The 19,022-nt window shown below is 43.2% G+C and overlaps 2 non-coding genes across 2 annotated transcripts; both read left to right on the forward strand.

The window, feature by feature from the left end:
• The first annotated feature begins 5,424 nt into the window (after window positions 1-5,424).
• Window positions 5,425-5,498, forward strand: trnas-gcu (transfer RNA serine (anticodon GCU)). The gene has a single exon. It is a non-coding gene; the product is annotated as a tRNA-Ser (tRNA).
• A 2,350-nt stretch (window positions 5,499-7,848) lies between these two features.
• On the forward strand, window positions 7,849-7,922 carry trnas-gcu (transfer RNA serine (anticodon GCU)). The gene has a single exon. It is a non-coding gene; the product is annotated as a tRNA-Ser (tRNA).
• Window positions 7,923-19,022: the final 11,100 nt, after the last annotated feature.

Raw genomic sequence — 19,022 nt, forward strand, 5'->3', positions numbered from 1 at the left:
TGACTGACGTAGACCCATTTTGGATGAAAACCGTGTTTTGCGTTTGTGGAAATGAGCATCACGCAAGGACGTATGGGCTCTGTGGCGCAATGGATAGCGCATTGGACTTCTAGGCATTAGTTGCAAGGGCTTTCAAAGGTTGTGGGTTGAGTCCCACTGGAGTCGCTAATGGCGAGAGAACATTTTTGTTTTTTACAATGGAACGTCTGCGCGCTTTACTATCTGATAAAAAGCACTGCTGAACGAGGTTTATTGCCAAGTGTGCTTGAAAAAGTAAGCAAATACATCGGCATTATGTCAAATAACATTATCTTGCAATTTTTCCTCAATATCCAGATTAACTGCAGTATATTGAGTGCGCAATAAATTGGCGAGAGTCGATTGATTGAAAGACTTCCAGTTTTTTTTTATAGCTACATTGGTACAGGGGATTTAGCTCAAAGGTAGAAAGATTGATGCCCTCGCTCTCCATTAAACTCAGTTGATTGGACAGGGGCTGAACTTTCGAATGTTGCTGGCTCGCTTTAAAAAAAAAAAGATGTTGCGGCTTGTGGAGTCGCAAATATTTTATTGACTAGGCTGGATGTCTCTGTGGCGCAATTGGCCAGCGCGCTCGGCTGTTAACCGGGAGGTTGGTGGTTTGAGCCCACCCAGGGACGAGAAGCTATTTTGGAAGAGCTATCGCAGGCAAAATCCACGAGGTAACATTGTTTGCTGAATATCTACCTGAAACAGGTTGGAGTAACATTTTAGAGGCGCTGTGGCTTAGTTGGTCAAAGTGCCTGTCTAGTAAATCCCAGCAGTGCCTTCATGATAGCCTTTCAAGCAAATCAGTTGTTTACATGTACAGAAAAACATATCACCTGAAAGAGCTATTTTGCAATTATAGATTGAACAGTATCCCTGAATAAACAGAGTAAATGCACTCTTTTCACTCCTTGTTTCTCAGTTTGATGGTAAGGAATGATTGATGTAGACCGTTTTCGGATGACTGTTTTGCTTTTGTGAAAAAGGGGAATCAGACAAAAGTTGCAAAGGCATTCAAAGGCTGTGAGTTCGAGACCCACCAGAGTCACTGTTGTAACCCCTGTTATCTACATTGGTAAATAGGAAAGCCTGCTTGTGTTATTAACTGATGAAAGGAACTGCTAAACTTGGTTCAATTACCACAGAATCCCAGTGTGCTATAGGCTGGCCACTGCTTGGTAGGAGTTTCCCGTACGTGAGTGACTGTTCCTTCCTTCCTTCACGCCCCGCTCAACCTCGTCTTCTTCTAAAGAGCTTGGCGCTGTCCTCAGAAGCTTTGGTCTTACTCCGCACCTGAGTGGCCCCACCAAGGGCAAAGGGCACACTCTGGACCTGCTAATGACAAAGCGGGTTAACATTTCAAATTACAGTGTGGTAAATGTTACTTTGTCTGATGGTTTCTGTATTTCTCCAGGTGCAATGAGTTTGCAGTCTTCTTTGCAAGACTCAGTTCAGAACATTAAAAATACCATTATTTGCAGATAACAAGCACGCAGCCAGCTAGACAACTGGAGTTAACCCATTTTGCATTTTTGGCTGACAAAACTGTCCAAGAGATCACCACAAGTCTGAGTTCCACTACATGCTGCCTTTATGCATTGTCTACCAGATTTTTAAAGTCTACGGTGAGCAGTCTGTTGGCTCCAATCACTCAAAAAGTCAACATGTCGCTTGGATCTGGAATATTCCCAAGAGCCTTAAAACTGCGGTCATTAAGCCTCTCTTAAAGAAGAGCAGTCTTGATGCCACAGTGCTAAATAATTACCGGCCCATCTCAAACCTACTACTACTACTCAGTTGTCCATTATTTTATTTTTTTTATCTTTTATTATCAAAAACATCTTACAAGTATTTACATATATTTACATAATTGTACAGACAAACATCACACACAAGTGCAAGGGAATGGGATACACAAGGGCAGGGGGAGAAGAGACAAAAAATTACAGAAAATCAAACACACAATCGTTCTTCAAACTTTCTTCAGTGATGGGGGGTGATGCCGTGGATGGGGGGGTGATGCCGGGGTCAGAAGATGATGTCCAGGTTTCCAGAGGGTATAAGGTGGATCAGGGTGTTGTGGGGGATGAGGTGGGTGATGAACCGGTGCTCTGCTGCCATGTGGAGGTGTCGGAGGTGTGCGGCCAAGAGTCCTTTGAAGATGGGCCAAGGTTCTGCTGTTTTATTGTCACGGAGATGGATGTTCCTGTTGAGATATAATGTATACCGGGCTATGGAGAGGGTTACAGTTGTCCATTCAGGCGTGCAAATTATTTACAATGACAGAAAATGCACTGCTGTTACAAATTGGAATAAGAGATGGAAAAGTATCCCTGCACACACAGATTAACTGCACTCTTTTCACTTTTTGATTCTCAGTTTGTTGGCAAGGAATGACTGACGTAGACCCATTTTGGATGAAAACCGTGTTTTGCGTTTGTGGAAATGAGCATCACGCAAGGATGTATGGGCTCTGTGGCGCAATGGATAGCGCATTGGACTTCTAGGCATTAGTTGCAAGGGCTTTCAAAGGTTGTGGGTTGAGTCCCACTAGAGTCGCTAATGGTGAGAGAACATTTTTGTTTTTTACAATGGAACGTCTGCGCGCTTTACTATCTGATAAAAGGCACTGCTGAACGAGGTTTATTGCCAAGTGTGCTTGAAAAAGTAAGCAAATACATCGGCATTATGTCAAATAACATTATCTTGCAATTTTTCCTCAATATCCAGATTAACTGCAGTATATTGAGTGCGCAATAAATTGGCGAGAGTCGATTGATTGAAAGACTTCCAGTTTTTTTTATAGCTACATTGGTACAGGGGATTTAGCTCAAAGGTAGAAAGATTGATGCCCTCGCTCTCCATTAAACACAGTTGATTGGACAGGGGCTGAACTTTCGAATGTTGCTGGCTCGCTTTAAAAAAAAAAAGATGTTGCGGCTTGTCAAGTCGCAAATATTTTTTCGACTGGGCTGGATGTCTCTGTGGCGCAATTGGCCAGCGCGCTCGGCTGTTAACCGGGAGGTTGGTGGTTCGAGCCCACCCAGGGATGACAAGCTATTTTGGAAGAGCTATCGCAGGCAAAATCCACGAGGTAACATTGTTTGCTGAATATCTACCTGAAACAGGTTGGAGTAACATTTTAGAGGCGCTGTGGCTTAGTTGGTCAAAGTGCCTGTCTAGTAAATCCCAGCAGTGCCTTCATGATAGCCTTTCAAGCAAATCAGTTGTTTACATGTACAGAAAAACATATCACCTGAAAGAGCTATTTTGCAATTATAGATTGAACAGTATCCCTGAATAAACAGAGTAAATGCACTCTTTTCACTCCTTGTTTCTCAGTTTGATGGTAAGGAATGATTGATGTAGACCGTTTTCGGATGACTGTTTTCTTTTGTGAAAAAGGGGAATCAGACAAAAGTTGCAAAGGCATTCAAAGGCTGTGAGTTCGAGACCCACCAGAGTCACTGTTGTAACCCCTGTTATCTACATTGGTAAATAGGAAAGCCTGCTTGTGTTATTAACTGATGAAAGGAACTGCTAAACTTGGTTCAATTACCACAGAATCCCAGTGTGCTATAGGCTGGCCACTGCTTGGTAGGAGTTTCCCGTACGTGAGTGACTGTTCCTTCCTTCCTTCACGCCCCGCTCAACCTCGTCTTCTTCTAAAGAGCTTGGCGCTGTCCTCAGAAGCTTTGGTCTTACTCCGCACCTGAGTGGCCCCACCAAGGGCAAAGGGCACACTCTGGACCTGCTAATGACAAAGCGGGTTAACATTTCAAATTACAGTGTGGTAAATGTTACTTTGTCTGATGGTTTCTGTATTTCTCCAGGTGCAATGAGTTTGCAGTCTTCTTTGCAAGACTCAGTTCAGAACATTAAAAATACCATTATTTGCAGATAACAAGCACGCAGCCAGCTAGACAACTGGAGTTAACCCATTTTGCATTTTTGGCTGACAAAACTGTCCAAGAGATCACCACAAGTCTGAGTTCCACTACATGCTGCCTTTATGCATTGTCTACCAGATTTTTAAAGTCTACGGTGAGCAGTCTGTTGGCTCCAATCACTCAAAAAGTCAACATGTCGCTTGGATCTGGAATATTCCCAAGAGCCTTAAAACTGCGGTCATTAAGCCTCTCTTAAAGAAGAGCAGTCTTGATGCCACAGTGCTAAATAATTACCGGCCCATCTCAAACCTACTACTACTACTCAGTTGTCCATTATTTTATTTTTTTTATCTTTTATTATCAAAAACATCTTACAAGTATTTACATATATTTACATAATTGTACAGACAAACATCACACACAAGTGCAAGGGAATGGGATACACAAGGGCAGGGGGAGAAGAGACAAAAAATTACAGAAAATCAAACACACAATCATTCTTCAAACTTTCTTCAGTGATGGGGGGTGATGCCGTGGATGGGGGGGTGATGCCGGGGTCAGAAGATGATGTCCAGGTTTCCAGAGGGTATAAGGTGGATCAGGGTGTTGTGGGGGATGAGGTGGGTGATGAACCGGTGCTCTGCTGCCATGTGGAGGTGTCGGAGGTGTGCGGCCAAGAGTCCTTTGAAGATGGGCCAAGGTTCTGCTGTTTTATTGTCACGGAGATGGATGTTCCTGTTGAGATATAATGTATACCGGGCTATGGAGAGGGTTACAGTTGTCCATTCAGGCGTGCAAATTATTTACAATGACAGAAAATGCGCTGCTGTTACAAATTGGAATAAGAGATGGAAAAGTATCCCTGCACACACAGATTAACTGCACTCTTTTCACTTTTTGATTCTCAGTTTGTTGGCAAGGAATGACTGACGTAGACCCATTTTGGATGAAAACCGTGTTTTGCGTTTGTGGAAATGAGCATCACGCAAGGATGTATGGGCTCTGTGGCGCAATGGATAGCGCATTGGACTTCTAGGCATTAGTTGCAAGGGCTTTCAAAGGTTGTGGGTTGAGTCCCACTAGAGTCGCTAATGGTGAGAGAACATTTTTGTTTTTTACAATGGAACGTCTGCGCGCTTTACTATCTGATAAAAGGCACTGCTGAACGAGGTTTATTGCCAAGTGTGCTTGAAAAAGTAAGCAAATACATCGGCATTATGTCAAATAACATTATCTTGCAATTTTTCCTCAATATCCAGATTAACTGCAGTATATTGAGTGCGCAATAAATTGGCGAGAGTCGATTGATTGAAAGACTTCCAGTTTTTTTTATAGCTACATTGGTACAGGGGATTTAGCTCAAAGGTAGAAAGATTGATGCCCTCGCTCTCCATTAAACACAGTTGATTGGACAGGGGCTGAACTTTCGAATGTTGCTGGCTCGCTTTAAAAAAAAAAAGATGTTGCGGCTTGTCGAGTCGCAAATATTTTATTGCCTAGGCTGGATGTCTCTGTGGCGCAATTGGCCAGCGCGCTCGGCTGCTAACCGGGAGGTTGGTGGTTTGAGCCCACCCAGGGACGAGAAGCTATTTTGGAAGAGCTATCGCAGCCAAAATCCACGGGGTAACATTGTTTGCTGAATATCTACCTGAAACAGGTTGGAGTAACACTTTAGAGGCGCTGTGGCTTAGTTGGTCAAAGTGCCTGTCTAGCAAATCCCAGCAGTGCTTTCATGATAGCCTTTCAAGCAAATCAGTTGTTTACATGTACAGAAAAACATATCACCCGAAAGAGCTATTTTGCAATTAGAGATTGAACAGTATCCCTGAATAAACAGAGTAAATGCACTCTTTTCACTCCTTGTTTCTCAGTTTGATGGTAAGGAATGATTGATGTAGACCGTTTTCGGATGACTGTTTTCTTTTGTGAAAAAGGGGAATCAGACAAAAGTTGCAAAGGCATTCAAAGGCTGTGAGTTCGAGACCCACCAGAGTCACTGTTGTAACCCCTGTTATCTACATTGGTAAATAGGAAAGCCTGCTTGTGTTATTAACTGATGAAAGGAACTGCTAAACTTGGTTCAATTACCACAGAATCCCAGTGTGCTATAGGCTGGCCACTGCTTGGTAGGAGTTTCCCGTACGTGAGTGACTGTTCCTTCCTTCCTTCACGCCCCGCTCAACCTCGTCTTCTTCTAAAGAGCTTGGCGCTGTCCTCAGAAGCTTTGGTCTTACTCCGCACCTGAGTGGCCCCACCAAGGGCAAAGGGCACACTCTGGACCTGCTAATGACAAAGCGGGTTAACATTTCAAATTACAGTGTGGTAAATGTTACTTTGTCTGATGGTTTCTGTATTTCTCCAGGTGCAATGAGTTTGCAGTCTTCTTTGCAAGACTCAGTTCAGAACATTAAAAATACCATTATTTGCAGATAACAAGCACGCAGCCAGCTAGACAACTGGAGTTAACCCATTTTGCATTTTTGGCTGACAAAACTGTCCAAGAGATCACCACAAGTCTGAGTTCCACTACATGCTGCCTTTATGCATTGTCTACCAGATTTTTAAAGTCTACGGTGAGCAGTCTGTTGGCTCCAATCACTCAAAAAGTCAACATGTCGCTTGGATCTGGAATATTCCCAAGAGCCTTAAAACTGCGGTCATTAAGCCTCTCTTAAAGAAGAGCAGTCTTGATGCCACAGTGCTAAATAATTACCGGCCCATTTCAAACCTACTACTACTACTCAGTTGTCCATTATTTTAATTTTTTTTTTATCTTTTCTTATCAAAAACATCTTACAAGTATTTACATATATTTACATAATTGTACAGACAAACATCACACACAAGTGCAAGGGAATTGGATACACAAGGGCAGGGGGAGAAGAGACAAAAAATTACAGAAAATCAAACACACCATCATTCTCCAAACTTTCTTCAGTGATGGGGGTTGATGCCGTGGTTGGGGGAGGTGATGCCGGGGTCAGAAGATGATGTCCAGGTTTCCAGAGGGTATAAGGTGGATCAGGGTGTTGTGGGGGACGAGGTGGGTGATGAACCGGTGCTCTGCTGCCATGTGGAGGTGTCGGAGGTGTGCGGCCAAGAGTCCTTTGAAGATGGGCCAAGGTTCTGCTGTTTTATTGTCACGGAGATGGATGTTCCTGTTGAGATATAATGTATACCGGGCTATGGAGAGGGTTACAGTTGTCCATTCAGGCGTGCAAATTGTTTACAATGACAGAAAATGCGCTGCTGTTACAAATTGGAATAAGAGATGGAAAAGTATCCCTGCACACACAGATTAACTGCACTCTTTTCACTTTTTGATTCTCAGTTTGTTGGCAAGGAATGACTGACGTAGACCCATTTTGGATGAAAACCGTGTTTTGCGTTTGTGGAAATGAGCATCACGCAAGGACGTATGGGCTCTGTGGCGCAATGGATAGCGCATTGGACTTCTAGGCATTAGTTGCAAGGGCTTTCAAAGGTTGTGGGTTGAGTCCCACTGGAGTCGCTAATGGCGAGAGAACATTTTTGTTTTTTACAATGGAACGTCTGCGCGCTTTACTATCTGATAAAAAGCACTGCTGAACGAGGTTTATTGCCAAGTGTGCTTGAAAAAGTAAGCAAATACATCGGCATTATGTCAAATAACATCATCTTGCAATTTTTCCTCAATATCCAGATTAACTGCAGTATATTGAGTGCGCAATAAATTGGCGAGAGTCGATTGATTGAAAGACTTCCAGTTTTTTTTTATAGCTACATTGGTACAGGGGATTTAGCTCAAAGGTAGAAAGATTGATGCCCTCGCTCTCCATTAAACTCAGTTGATTGGACAGGGGCTGAACTTTCGAATGTTGCTGGCTCGCTTTAAAAAAAAAAAGATGTTGCGGCTTGTCGAGTCGCAAATATTTTATTACCTAGGCTGGATGTCTCTGTGGCGCAATTGGCCAGCGCGCTCGGCTGCTAACCGGGAGGTTGGTGGTTTGAGCCCACCCAGGGACGAGAAGCTATTTTGGAAGAGCTATCGCAGCCAAAATCCACGGGGTAACATTGTTTGCTGAATATCTACCTGAAACAGGTTGGAGTAACACTTTAGAGGCGCTGTGGCTTAGTTGGTCAAAGTGCCTGTCTAGTAAATCCCAGCAGTGCTTTCATGATAGCCTTTCAAGCAAATCAGTTGTTTACATGTACAGAAAAACATATCACCCGAAAGAGCTATTTTGCAATTAGAGATTGAACAGTATCCCTGAATAAACAGAGTAAATGCACTCTTTTCACTCCTTGTTTCTCAGTTTGATGGTAAGGAATGATTGATGTAGACCGTTTTTGGATGACTGTTTTCTTTTGTGAAAAAGGGGAATCAGACAAAAGTTGCAAAGGCATTCAAAGGCTGTGAGTTCGAGACCCACCAGAGTCACTGTTGTAACCCCTGTTATCTACATTGGTAAATAGGAAAGCCTGCTTGTGTTATTAACTGATGAAAGGAACTGCTAAACTTGGTTCAATTACCACAGAATCCCAGTGTGCTATAGGCTGGCCACTGCTTGGTAGGAGTTTCCCGTACGTGAGTGACTGTTCCTTCCTTCCTTCACGCCCCGCTCAACCTCGTCTTCTTCTAAAGAGCTTGGCGCTGTCCTCAGAAGCTTTGGTCTTACTCCGCACCTGAGTGGCCCCACCAAGGGCAAAGGGCACACTCTGGACCTGCTAATGACAAAGCGGGTTAACATTTCAAATTACAGTGTGGTAAATGTTACTTTGTCTGATGGTTTCTGTATTTCTCCAGGTGCAATGAGTTTGCAGTCTTCTTTGCAAGACTCAGTTCAGAACATTAAAAATACCATTATTTGCAGATAACAAGCACGCAGCCAGCTAGACAACTGGAGTTAACCCATTTTGCATTTTTGGCTGACAAAACTGTCCAAGAGATCACCACAAGTCTGAGTTCCACTACATGCTGCCTTTATGCATTGTCTACCAGATTTTTAAAGTCTACGGTGAGCAGTCTGTTGGCTCCAATCACTCAAAAAGTCAACATGTCGCTTGGATCTGGAATATTCCCAAGAGCCTTAAAACTGCGGTCATTAAGCCTCTCTTAAAGAAGAGCAGTCTTGATGCCACAGTGCTAAATAATTACCGGCCCATTTCAAACCTACTACTACTACTCAGTTGTCCATTATTTTAATTTTTTTTTTATCTTTTATTATCAAAAACATCTTACAAGTATTTACATATATTTACATAATTGTACAGACAAACATCACACACAAGTGCAAGGGAATGGGATACACAAGGGCAGGGGGAGAAGAGACAAAAAATTACAGAAAATCAAACACACCATCATTCTCCAAACTTTCTTCAGTGATGGGGGTTGATGCCGTGGTTGGGGGAGGTGATGCCGGGGTCAGAAGATGATGTCCAGGTTTCCAGAGGGTATAAGGTGGATCAGGGTGTTGTGGGGGACGAGGTGGGTGATGAACCGGTGCTCTGCTGCCATGTGGAGGTGTCGGAGGTGTGCGGCCAAGAGTCCTTTGAAGATGGGCCAAGGTTCTGCTGTTTTATTGTCACGGAGATGGATGTTCCTGTTGAGATATAATGTATACCGGGCTATGGAGAGGGTTACAGTTGTCCATTCAGGCGTGCAAATTGTTTACAATGACAGAAAATGCGCTGCTGTTACAAATTGGAATAAGAGATGGAAAAGTATCCCTGCACACACAGATTAACTGCACTCTTTTCACTTTTTGATTCTCAGTTTGTTGGCAAGGAATGACTGACGTAGACCCATTTTGGATGAAAACCGTGTTTTGCGTTTGTGGAAATGAGCATCACGCAAGGACGTATGGGCTCTGTGGCGCAATGGATAGCGCATTGGACTTCTAGGCATTAGTTGCAAGGGCTTTCAAAGGTTGTGGGTTGAGTCCCACTGGAGTCGCTAATGGCGAGAGAACATTTTTGTTTTTTACAATGGAACGTCTGCGCGCTTTACTATCTGATAAAAAGCACTGCTGAACGAGGTTTATTGCCAAGTGTGCTTGAAAAAGTAAGCAAATACATCGGCATTATGTCAAATAACATCATCTTGCAATTTTTCCTCAATATCCAGATTAACTGCAGTATATTGAGTGCGCAAAAAATTGGCGAGAGTCGATTGATTGAAAGACTTCCAGTTTTTTTTTATAGCTACATTGGTACAGGGGATTTAGCTCAAAGGTAGAAAGATTGATGCCCTCGCTCTCCATTAAACTCAGTTGATTGGACAGGGGCTGAACTTTCGAATGTTGCTGGCTCGCTTTAAAAAAAAAAAGATGTTGCGGCTTGTCGAGTCGCAAATATTTTATTGCCTAGGCTGGATGTCTCTGTGGCGCAATTGGCCAGCGCGCTCGGCTGTTAACCGGGAGGTTGGTGGTTTGAGCCCACCCAGGGACGAGAAGCTATTTTGGAAGAGCTATCGCAGCCAAAATCCACGGGGTAACATTGTTTGCTGAATATCTACCTGAAACAGGTTGGAGTAACACTTTAGAGGCGCTGTGGCTTAGTTGGTCAAAGTGCCTGTCTAGTAAATCCCAGCAGTGCTTTCATGATAGCCTTTCAAGCAAATCAGTTGTTTACATGTACAGAAAAACATATCACCCGAAAGAGCTATTTTGCAATTAGAGATTGAACAGTATCCCTGAATAAACAGAGTAAATGCACTCTTTTCACTCCTTGTTTCTCAGTTTGATGGTAAGGAATGATTGATGTAGACCGTTTTCGGATGACTGTTTTCTTTTGTGAAAAAGGGGAATCAGACAAAAGTTGCAAAGGCATTCAAAGGCTGTGAGTTCGAGACCCACCAGAGTCACTGTTGTAACCCCTGTTATCTACATTGGTAAATAGGAAAGCCTGCTTGTGTTATTAACTGATGAAAGGAACTGCTAAACTTGGTTCAATTACCACAGAATCCCAGTGTGCTATAGGCTGGCCACTGCTTGGTAGGAGTTTCCCGTACGTGAGTGACTGTTCCTTCCTTCCTTCACGCCCCGCTCAACCTCGTCTTCTTCTAAAGAGCTTGGCGCTGTCCTCAGAAGCTTTGGTCTTACTCCGCACCTGAGTGGCCCCACCAAGGGCAAAGGGCACACTCTGGACCTGCTAATGACAAAGCGGGTTAACATTTCAAATTACAGTGTGGTAAATGTTACTTTGTCTGATGGTTTCTGTATTTCTCCAGGTGCAATGAGTTTGCAGTCTTCTTTGCAAGACTCAGTTCAGAACATTAAAAATACCATTATTTGCAGATAACAAGCACGCAGCCAGCTAGACAACTGGAGTTAACCCATTTTGCATTTTTGGCTGACAAAACTGTCCAAGAGATCACCACAAGTCTGAGTTCCACTACATGCTGCCTTTATGCATTGTCTACCAGATTTTTAAAGTCTACGGTGAGCAGTCTGTTGGCTCCAATCACTCAAAAAGTCAACATGTCGCTTGGATCTGGAATATTCCCAAGAGCCTTAAAACTGCGGTCATTAAGCCTCTCTTAAAGAAGAGCAGTCTTGATGCCACAGTGCTAAATAATTACCGGCCCATCTCAAACCTACTACTACTACTCAGTTGTCCATTATTTTATTTTTTTTATCTTTTATTATCAAAAACATCTTACAAGTATTTACATATATTTACATAATTGTACAGACAAACATCACACACAAGTGCAAGGGAATGGGATACACAAGGGCAGGGGGAGAAGAGACAAAAAATTACAGAAAATCAAACACACAATCATTCTTCAAACTTTCTTCAGTGATGGGGGGTGATGCCGTGGATGGGGGGGTGATGCCGGGGTCAGAAGATGATGTCCAGGTTTCCAGAGGGTATAAGGTGGATCAGGGTGTTGTGGGGGATGAGGTGGGTGATGAACCGGTGCTCTGCTGCCATGTGGAGGTGTCGGAGGTGTGCGGCCAAGAGTCCTTTGAAGATGGGCCAAGGTTCTGCTGTTTTATTGTCACGGAGATGGATGTTCCTGTTGAGATATAATGTATACCGGGCTATGGAGAGGGTTACAGTTGTCCATTCAGGCGTGCAAATTATTTACAATGACAGAAAATGCGCTGCTGTTACAAATTGGAATAAGAGATGGAAAAGTATCCCTGCACACACAGATTAACTGCACTCTTTTCACTTTTTGATTCTCAGTTTGTTGGCAAGGAATGACTGACGTAGACCCATTTTGGATGAAAACCGTGTTTTGCGTTTGTGGAAATGAGCATCACGCAAGGACGTATGGGCTCTGTGGCGCAATGGATAGCGCATTGGACTTCTAGGCATTAGTTGCAAGGGCTTTCAAAGGTTGTGGGTTGAGTCCCACTGGAGTCGCTAATGGCGAGAGAACATTTTTGTTTTTTACAATGGAACGTCTGCGCGCTTTACTATCTGATAAAAAGCACTGCTGAACGAGGTTTATTGCCAAGTGTGCTTGAAAAAGTAAGCAAATACATCGGCATTATGTCAAATAACATCATCTTGCAATTTTTCCTCAATATCCAGATTAACTGCAGTATATTGAGTGCGCAAAAAATTGGCGAGAGTCGATTGATTGAAAGACTTCCAGTTTTTTTTTATAGCTACATTGGTACAGGGGATTTAGCTCAAAGGTAGAAAGATTGATGCCCTCGCTCTCCATTAAACTCAGTTGATTGGACAGGGGCTGAACTTTCGAATGTTGCTGGCTCGCTTTAAAAAAAAAAAGATGTTGCGGCTTGTCGAGTCGCAAATATTTTATTGCCTAGGCTGGATGTCTCTGTGGCGCAATTGGCCAGCGCGCTCGGCTGTTAACCGGGAGGTTGGTGGTTTGAGCCCACCCAGGGACGAGAAGCTATTTTGGAAGAGCTATCGCAGCCAAAATCCACGGGGTAACATTGTTTGCTGAATATCTACCTGAAACAGGTTGGAGTAACACTTTAGAGGCGCTGTGGCTTAGTTGGTCAAAGTGCCTGTCTAGTAAATCCCAGCAGTGCTTTCATGATAGCCTTTCAAGCAAATCAGTTGTTTACATGTACAGAAAAACATATCACCCGAAAGAGCTATTTTGCAATTAGAGATTGAACAGTATCCCTGAATAAACAGAGTAAATGCACTCTTTTCACTCCTTGTTTCTCAGTTTGATGGTAAGGAATGATTGATGTAGACCGTTTTCGGATGACTGTTTTCTTTTGTGAAAAAGGGGAATCAGACAAAAGTTGCAAAGGCATTCAAAGGCTGTGAGTTCGAGACCCACCAGAGTCACTGTTGTAACCCCTGTTATCTACATTGGTAAATAGGAAAGCCTGCTTGTGTTATTAACTGATGAAAGGAACTGCTAAACTTGGTTCAATTACCACAGAATCCCAGTGTGCTATAGGCTGGCCACTGCTTGGTAGGAGTTTCCCGTACGTGAGTGACTGTTCCTTCCTTCCTTCACGCCCCGCTCAACCTCGTCTTCTTCTAAAGAGCTTGGCGCTGTCCTCAGAAGCTTTGGTCTTACTCCGCACCTGAGTGGCCCCACCAAGGGCAAAGGGCACACTCTGGACCTGCTAATGACAAAGCGGGTTAACATTTCAAATTACAGTGTGGTAAATGTTACTTTGTCTGATGGTTTCTGTATTTCTCCAGGTGCAATGAGTTTGCAGTCTTCTTTGCAAGACTCAGTTCAGAACATTAAAAATACCATTATTTGCAGATAACAAGCACGCAGCCAGCTAGACAACTGGAGTTAACCCATTTTGCATTTTTGGCTGACAAAACTGTCCAAGAGATCACCACAAGTCTGAGTTCCACTACATGCTGCCTTTATGCATTGTCTACCAGATTTTTAAAGTCTACGGTGAGCAGTCTGTTGGCTCCAATCACTCAAAAAGTCAACATGTCGCTTGGATCTGGAATATTCCCAAGAGCCTTAAAACTGCGGTCATTAAGCCTCTCTTAAAGAAGAGCAGTCTTGATGCCACAGTGCTAAATAATTACCGGCCCATCTCAAACCTACTACTACTACTCAGTTGTCCATTATTTTATTTTTTTTATCTTTTATTATCAAAAACATCTTACAAGTATTTACATATATTTACATAATTGTACAGACAAACATCACACACAAGTGCAAGGGAATGGGATACACAAGGGCAGGGGGAGAAGAGACAAAAAATTACAGAAAATCAAACACACAATCATTCTTCAAACTTTCTTCAGTGATGGGGGGTGATGCCGTGGATGGGGGGGTGATGCCGGGGTCAGAAGATGATGTCCAGGTTTCCAGAGGGTATAAGGTGGATCAGGGTGTTGTGGGGGATGAGGTGGGTGATGAACCGGTGCTCTGCTGCCATGTGGAGGTGTCGGAGGTGTGCGGCCAAGAGTCCTTTGAAGATGGGCCAAGGTTCTGCTGTTTTATTGTCACGGAGATGGATGTTCCTGTTGAGATATAATGTATACCGGGCTATGGAGAGGGTTACAGTTGTCCATTCAGGCGTGCAAATTATTTACAATGACAGAAAATGCGCTGCTGTTACAAATTGGAATAAGAGATGGAAAAGTATCCCTGCACACACAGATTAACTGCACTCTTTTCACTTTTTGATTCTCAGTTTGTTGGCAAGGAATGACTGACGTAGACCCATTTTGGATGAAAACCGTGTTTTGCGTTTGTGGAAATGAGCATCACGCAAGGATGTATGGGCTCTGTGGCGCAATGGATAGCGCATTGGACTTCTAGGCATTAGTTGCAAGGGCTTTCAAAGGTTGTGGGTTGAGTCCCACTAGAGTCGCTAATGGTGAGAGAACATTTTTGTTTTTTACAATGGAACGTCTGCGCGCTTTACTATCTGATAAAAGGCACTGCTGAACGAGGTTTATTGCCAAGTGTGCTTGAAAAAGTAAGCAAATACATCGGCATTATGTCAAATAACATTATCTTGCAATTTTTCCTCAATATCCAGATTAACTGCAGTATATTGAGTGCGCAATAAATTGGCGAGAGTCGATTGATTGAAAGACTTCCAGTTTTTTTTATAGCTACATTGGTACAGGGGATTTAGCTCAAAGGTAGAAAGATTGATGCCCTCGCTCTCCATTAAACACAGTTGATTGGACAGGGGCTGAACTTTCGAATGTTGCTGGCTCGCTTTAAAAAAAAAAAGATGTTGCGGCTTGTCAAGTCGCAAATATTTTTTCGACTGGGCTGGATGTCTCTGTGGCGCAATTGGCCAGCGCGCTGGGCTGTTAACTGGGAGGTTGGTGGTTTGAGCCCACCCAGGGACGAGAAGCTATTTTGGAAGAGCTATCGCAGCCAAAATCCACGGGGTAACATTGTTTGCTGAATATCTACCTGAAACAGGTTGGAGTAACACTTTAGAGGCGCTGTGGCTTAGTTGGTCAAAGTGCCTGTCTAGCAAATCCCAGCAGTGCTTTCATGATAGCCTTTCAAGCAAATCAGTTGTTTACATGTACAGAAAAACATATCACCCGAAAGAGCTATTTTGCAATTAGAGATTGAACAGTATCCCTGAATAAACAGAGTAAATGCACTCTTTTCACTCCTTGTTTCTCAGTTTGATGGTAAGGAATGATTGATGTAGACCGTTTTCTGATGACTGTTTTCTTTTGTGAAAAAGGGGAATCAGACAAAAGTTGCAAAGGCATTCAAAGGCTGTGAGTTCGAGACCCACCAGAGTCACTGTTGTAACCCCTGTTATCTACATTGGTAAATAGGAAAGCCTGCTTGTGTTATTAACTGATGAAAGGAACTGCTAAACTTGGTTCAATTACCACAGAATCCCAGTGTGCTATAGGCTGGCCACTGCTTGGTAGGAGTTTCCCGTACGTGAGTGACTGTTCCTTCCTTCCTTCACGCCCCGCTCAACCTCGTCTTCTTCTAAAGAGCTTGGCGCTGTCCTCAGAAGCTTTGGTCTTACTCCGCACCTGAGTGGCCCCACCAAGGGCAAAGGGCACACTCTGGACCTGCTAATGACAAAGCGGGTTAACATTTCAAATTACAGTGTGGTAAATGTTACTTTGTCTGATGGTTTCTGTATTTCTCCAGGTGCAATGAGTTTGCAGTCTTCTTTGCAAGACTCAGTTCAGAACATTAAAAATACCATTATTTGCAGATAACAAGCACGCAGCCAGCTAGACAACTGGAGTTAACCCATTTTGCATTTTTGGCTGACAAAACTGTCCAAGAGATCACCACAAGTCTGAGTTCCACTACATGCTGCCTTTATGCATTGTCTACCAGATTTTTAAAGTCTACGGTGAGCAGTCTGTTGGCTCCAATCACTCAAAAAGTCAACATGTCGCTTGGATCTGGAATATTCCCAAGAGCCTTAAAACTGCGGTCATTAAGCCTCTCTTAAAGAAGAGCAGTCTTGATGCCACAGTGCTAAATAATTACCGGCCCATCTCAAACCTACTACTACTACTCAGTTGTCCATTATTTTATTTTTTTTATCTTTTATTATCAAAAACATCTTACAAGTATTTACATATATTTACATAATTGTACAGACAAACATCACACACAAGTGCAAGGGAATGGGATACACAAGGGCAGGGGGAGAAGAGACAAAAAATTACAGAAAATCAAACACACAATCGTTCTTCAAACTTTCTTCAGTGATGGGGGGTGATGCCGTGGATGGGGGGGTGATGCCGGGGTCAGAAGATGATGTCCAGGTTTCCAGAGGGTATAAGGTGGATCAGGGTGTTGTGGGGGATGAGGTGGGTGATGAACCGGTGCTCTGCTGCCATGTGGAGGTGTCGGAGGTGTGCGGCCAAGAGTCCTTTGAAGATGGGCCAAGGTTCTGCTGTTTTATTGTCACGGAGATGGATGTTCCTGTTGAGATATAATGTATACCGGGCTATGGAGAGGGTTACAGTTGTCCATTCAGGCGTGCAAATTATTTACAATGACAGAAAATGCGCTGCTGTTACAAATTGGAATAAGAGATGGAAAAGTATCCCTGCACACACAGATTAACTGCACTCTTTTCACTTTTTGATTCTCAGTTTGTTGGCAAGGAATGACTGACGTAGACCCATTTTGGATGAAAACCGTGTTTTGCGTTTGTGGAAATGAGCATCACGCAAGGATGTATGGGCTCTGTGGCGCAATGGATAGCGCATTGGACTTCTAGGCATTAGTTGCAAGGGCTTTCAAAGGTTGTGGGTTGAGTCCCACTAGAGTCGCTAATGGTGAGAGAACATTTTTGTTTTTTACAATGGAACGTCTGCGCGCTTTACTATCTGATAAAAGGCACTGCTGAACGAGGTTTATTGCCAAGTGTGCTTGAAAAAGTAAGCAAATACATCGGCATTATGTCAAATAACATTATCTTGCAATTTTTCCTCAATATCCAGATTAACTGCAGTATATTGAGTGCGCAATAAATTGGCGAGAGTCGATTGATTGAAAGACTTCCAGTTTTTTTTATAGCTACATTGGTACAGGGGATTTAGCTCAAAGGTAGAAAGATTGATGCCCTCGCTCTCCATTAAACACAGTTGATTGGACAGGGGCTGAACTTTCGAATGTTGCTGGCTCGCTTTAAAAAAAAAAAGATGTTGCGGCTTGTCAAGTCGCAAATATTTTTTCGACTGGGCTGGATGTCTCTGTGGCGCAATTGGCCAGCGCGCTCGGCTGTTAACCGGGAGGTTGGTGGTTTGAGCCCACCCAGGGACGAGAAGCTATTTTGGAAGAGCTATCGCAGCCAAAATCCACGGGGTAACATTGTTTGCTGAATATCTACCTGAAACAGGTTGGAGTAACACTTTAGAGGCGCTGTGGCTTAGTTGGTCAAAGTGCCTGTCTAGCAAATCCCAGCAGTGCTTTCATGATAGCCTTTCAAGCAAATCAGTTGTTTACATGTACAGAAAAACATATCACCTGAAAGAGCTATTTTGCAATTAGAGATTGAACAGTATCCCTGAATAAACAGAGTAAATGCACTCTTTTCACTCCTTGTTTCTCAGTTTGATGGTAAGGAATGATTGATGTAGACCGTTTTCGGATGACTGTTTTCTTTTGTGAAAAAGGGGAATCAGACAAAAGTTGCAAAGGCATTCAAAGGCTGTGAGTTCGAGACCCACCAGAGTCACTGTTGTAACCCCTGTTATCTACATTGGTAAATAGGAAAGCCTGCTTGTGTTATTAACTGATGAAAGGAACTGCTAAACTTGGTTCAATTACCACAGAATCCCAGTGTGCTATAGGCTGGCCACTGCTTGGTAGGAGTTTCCCGTACGTGAGTGACTGTTCCTTCCTTCCTTCACGCCCCGCTCAACCTCGTCTTCTTCTAAAGAGCTTGGCGCTGTCCTCAGAAGCTTTGGTCTTACTCCGCACCTGAGTGGCCCCACCAAGGGCAAAGGGCACACTCTGGACCTGCTAATGACAAAGCGGGTTAACATTTCAAATTACAGTGTGGTAAATGTTACTTTGTCTGATGGTTTCTGTATTTCTCCAGGTGCAATGAGTTTGCAGTCTTCTTTGCAAGACTCAGTTCAGAACATTAAAAATACCATTATTTGCAGATAACAAGCACGCAGCCAGCTAGACAACTGGAGTTAACCCATTTTGCATTTTTGGCTGACAAAACTGTCCAAGAGATCACCACAAGTCTGAGTTCCACTACATGCTGCCTTTATGCATTGTCTACCAGATTTTTAAAGTCTACGGTGAGCAGTCTGTTGGCTCCAATCACTCAAAAAGTCAACATGTCGCTTGGATCTGGAATATTCCCAAGAGCCTTAAAACTGCGGTCATTAAGCCTCTCTTAAAGAAGAGCAGTCTTGATGCCACAGTGCTAAATAATTACCGGCCCATCTCAAACCTACTACTACTACTCAGTTGTCCATTATTTTATTTTTTTTATCTTTTATTATCAAAAACATCTTACAAGTATTTACATATATTTACATAATTGTACAGACAAACATCACACACAAGTGCAAGGGAATGGGATACACAAGGGCAGGGGGAGAAGAGACAAAAAATTACAGAAAATCAAACACACAATCGTTCTCCAAACTTTCTTCAGTGATGGGGGTTGATGCCGTGGTTGGGGGAGGTGATGCCGGGGTCAGAAGATGATGTCCAGGTTT

This window comes from Eucyclogobius newberryi, unplaced genomic scaffold (assembly GCF_026437365.1).
Source record: "Eucyclogobius newberryi isolate DKJ021-1_F unplaced genomic scaffold, fEucNew1.0.hap1 SCAF_41, whole genome shotgun sequence".
Taxonomy (NCBI): Eukaryota; Metazoa; Chordata; class Actinopteri; order Gobiiformes; family Gobiidae; genus Eucyclogobius; species Eucyclogobius newberryi.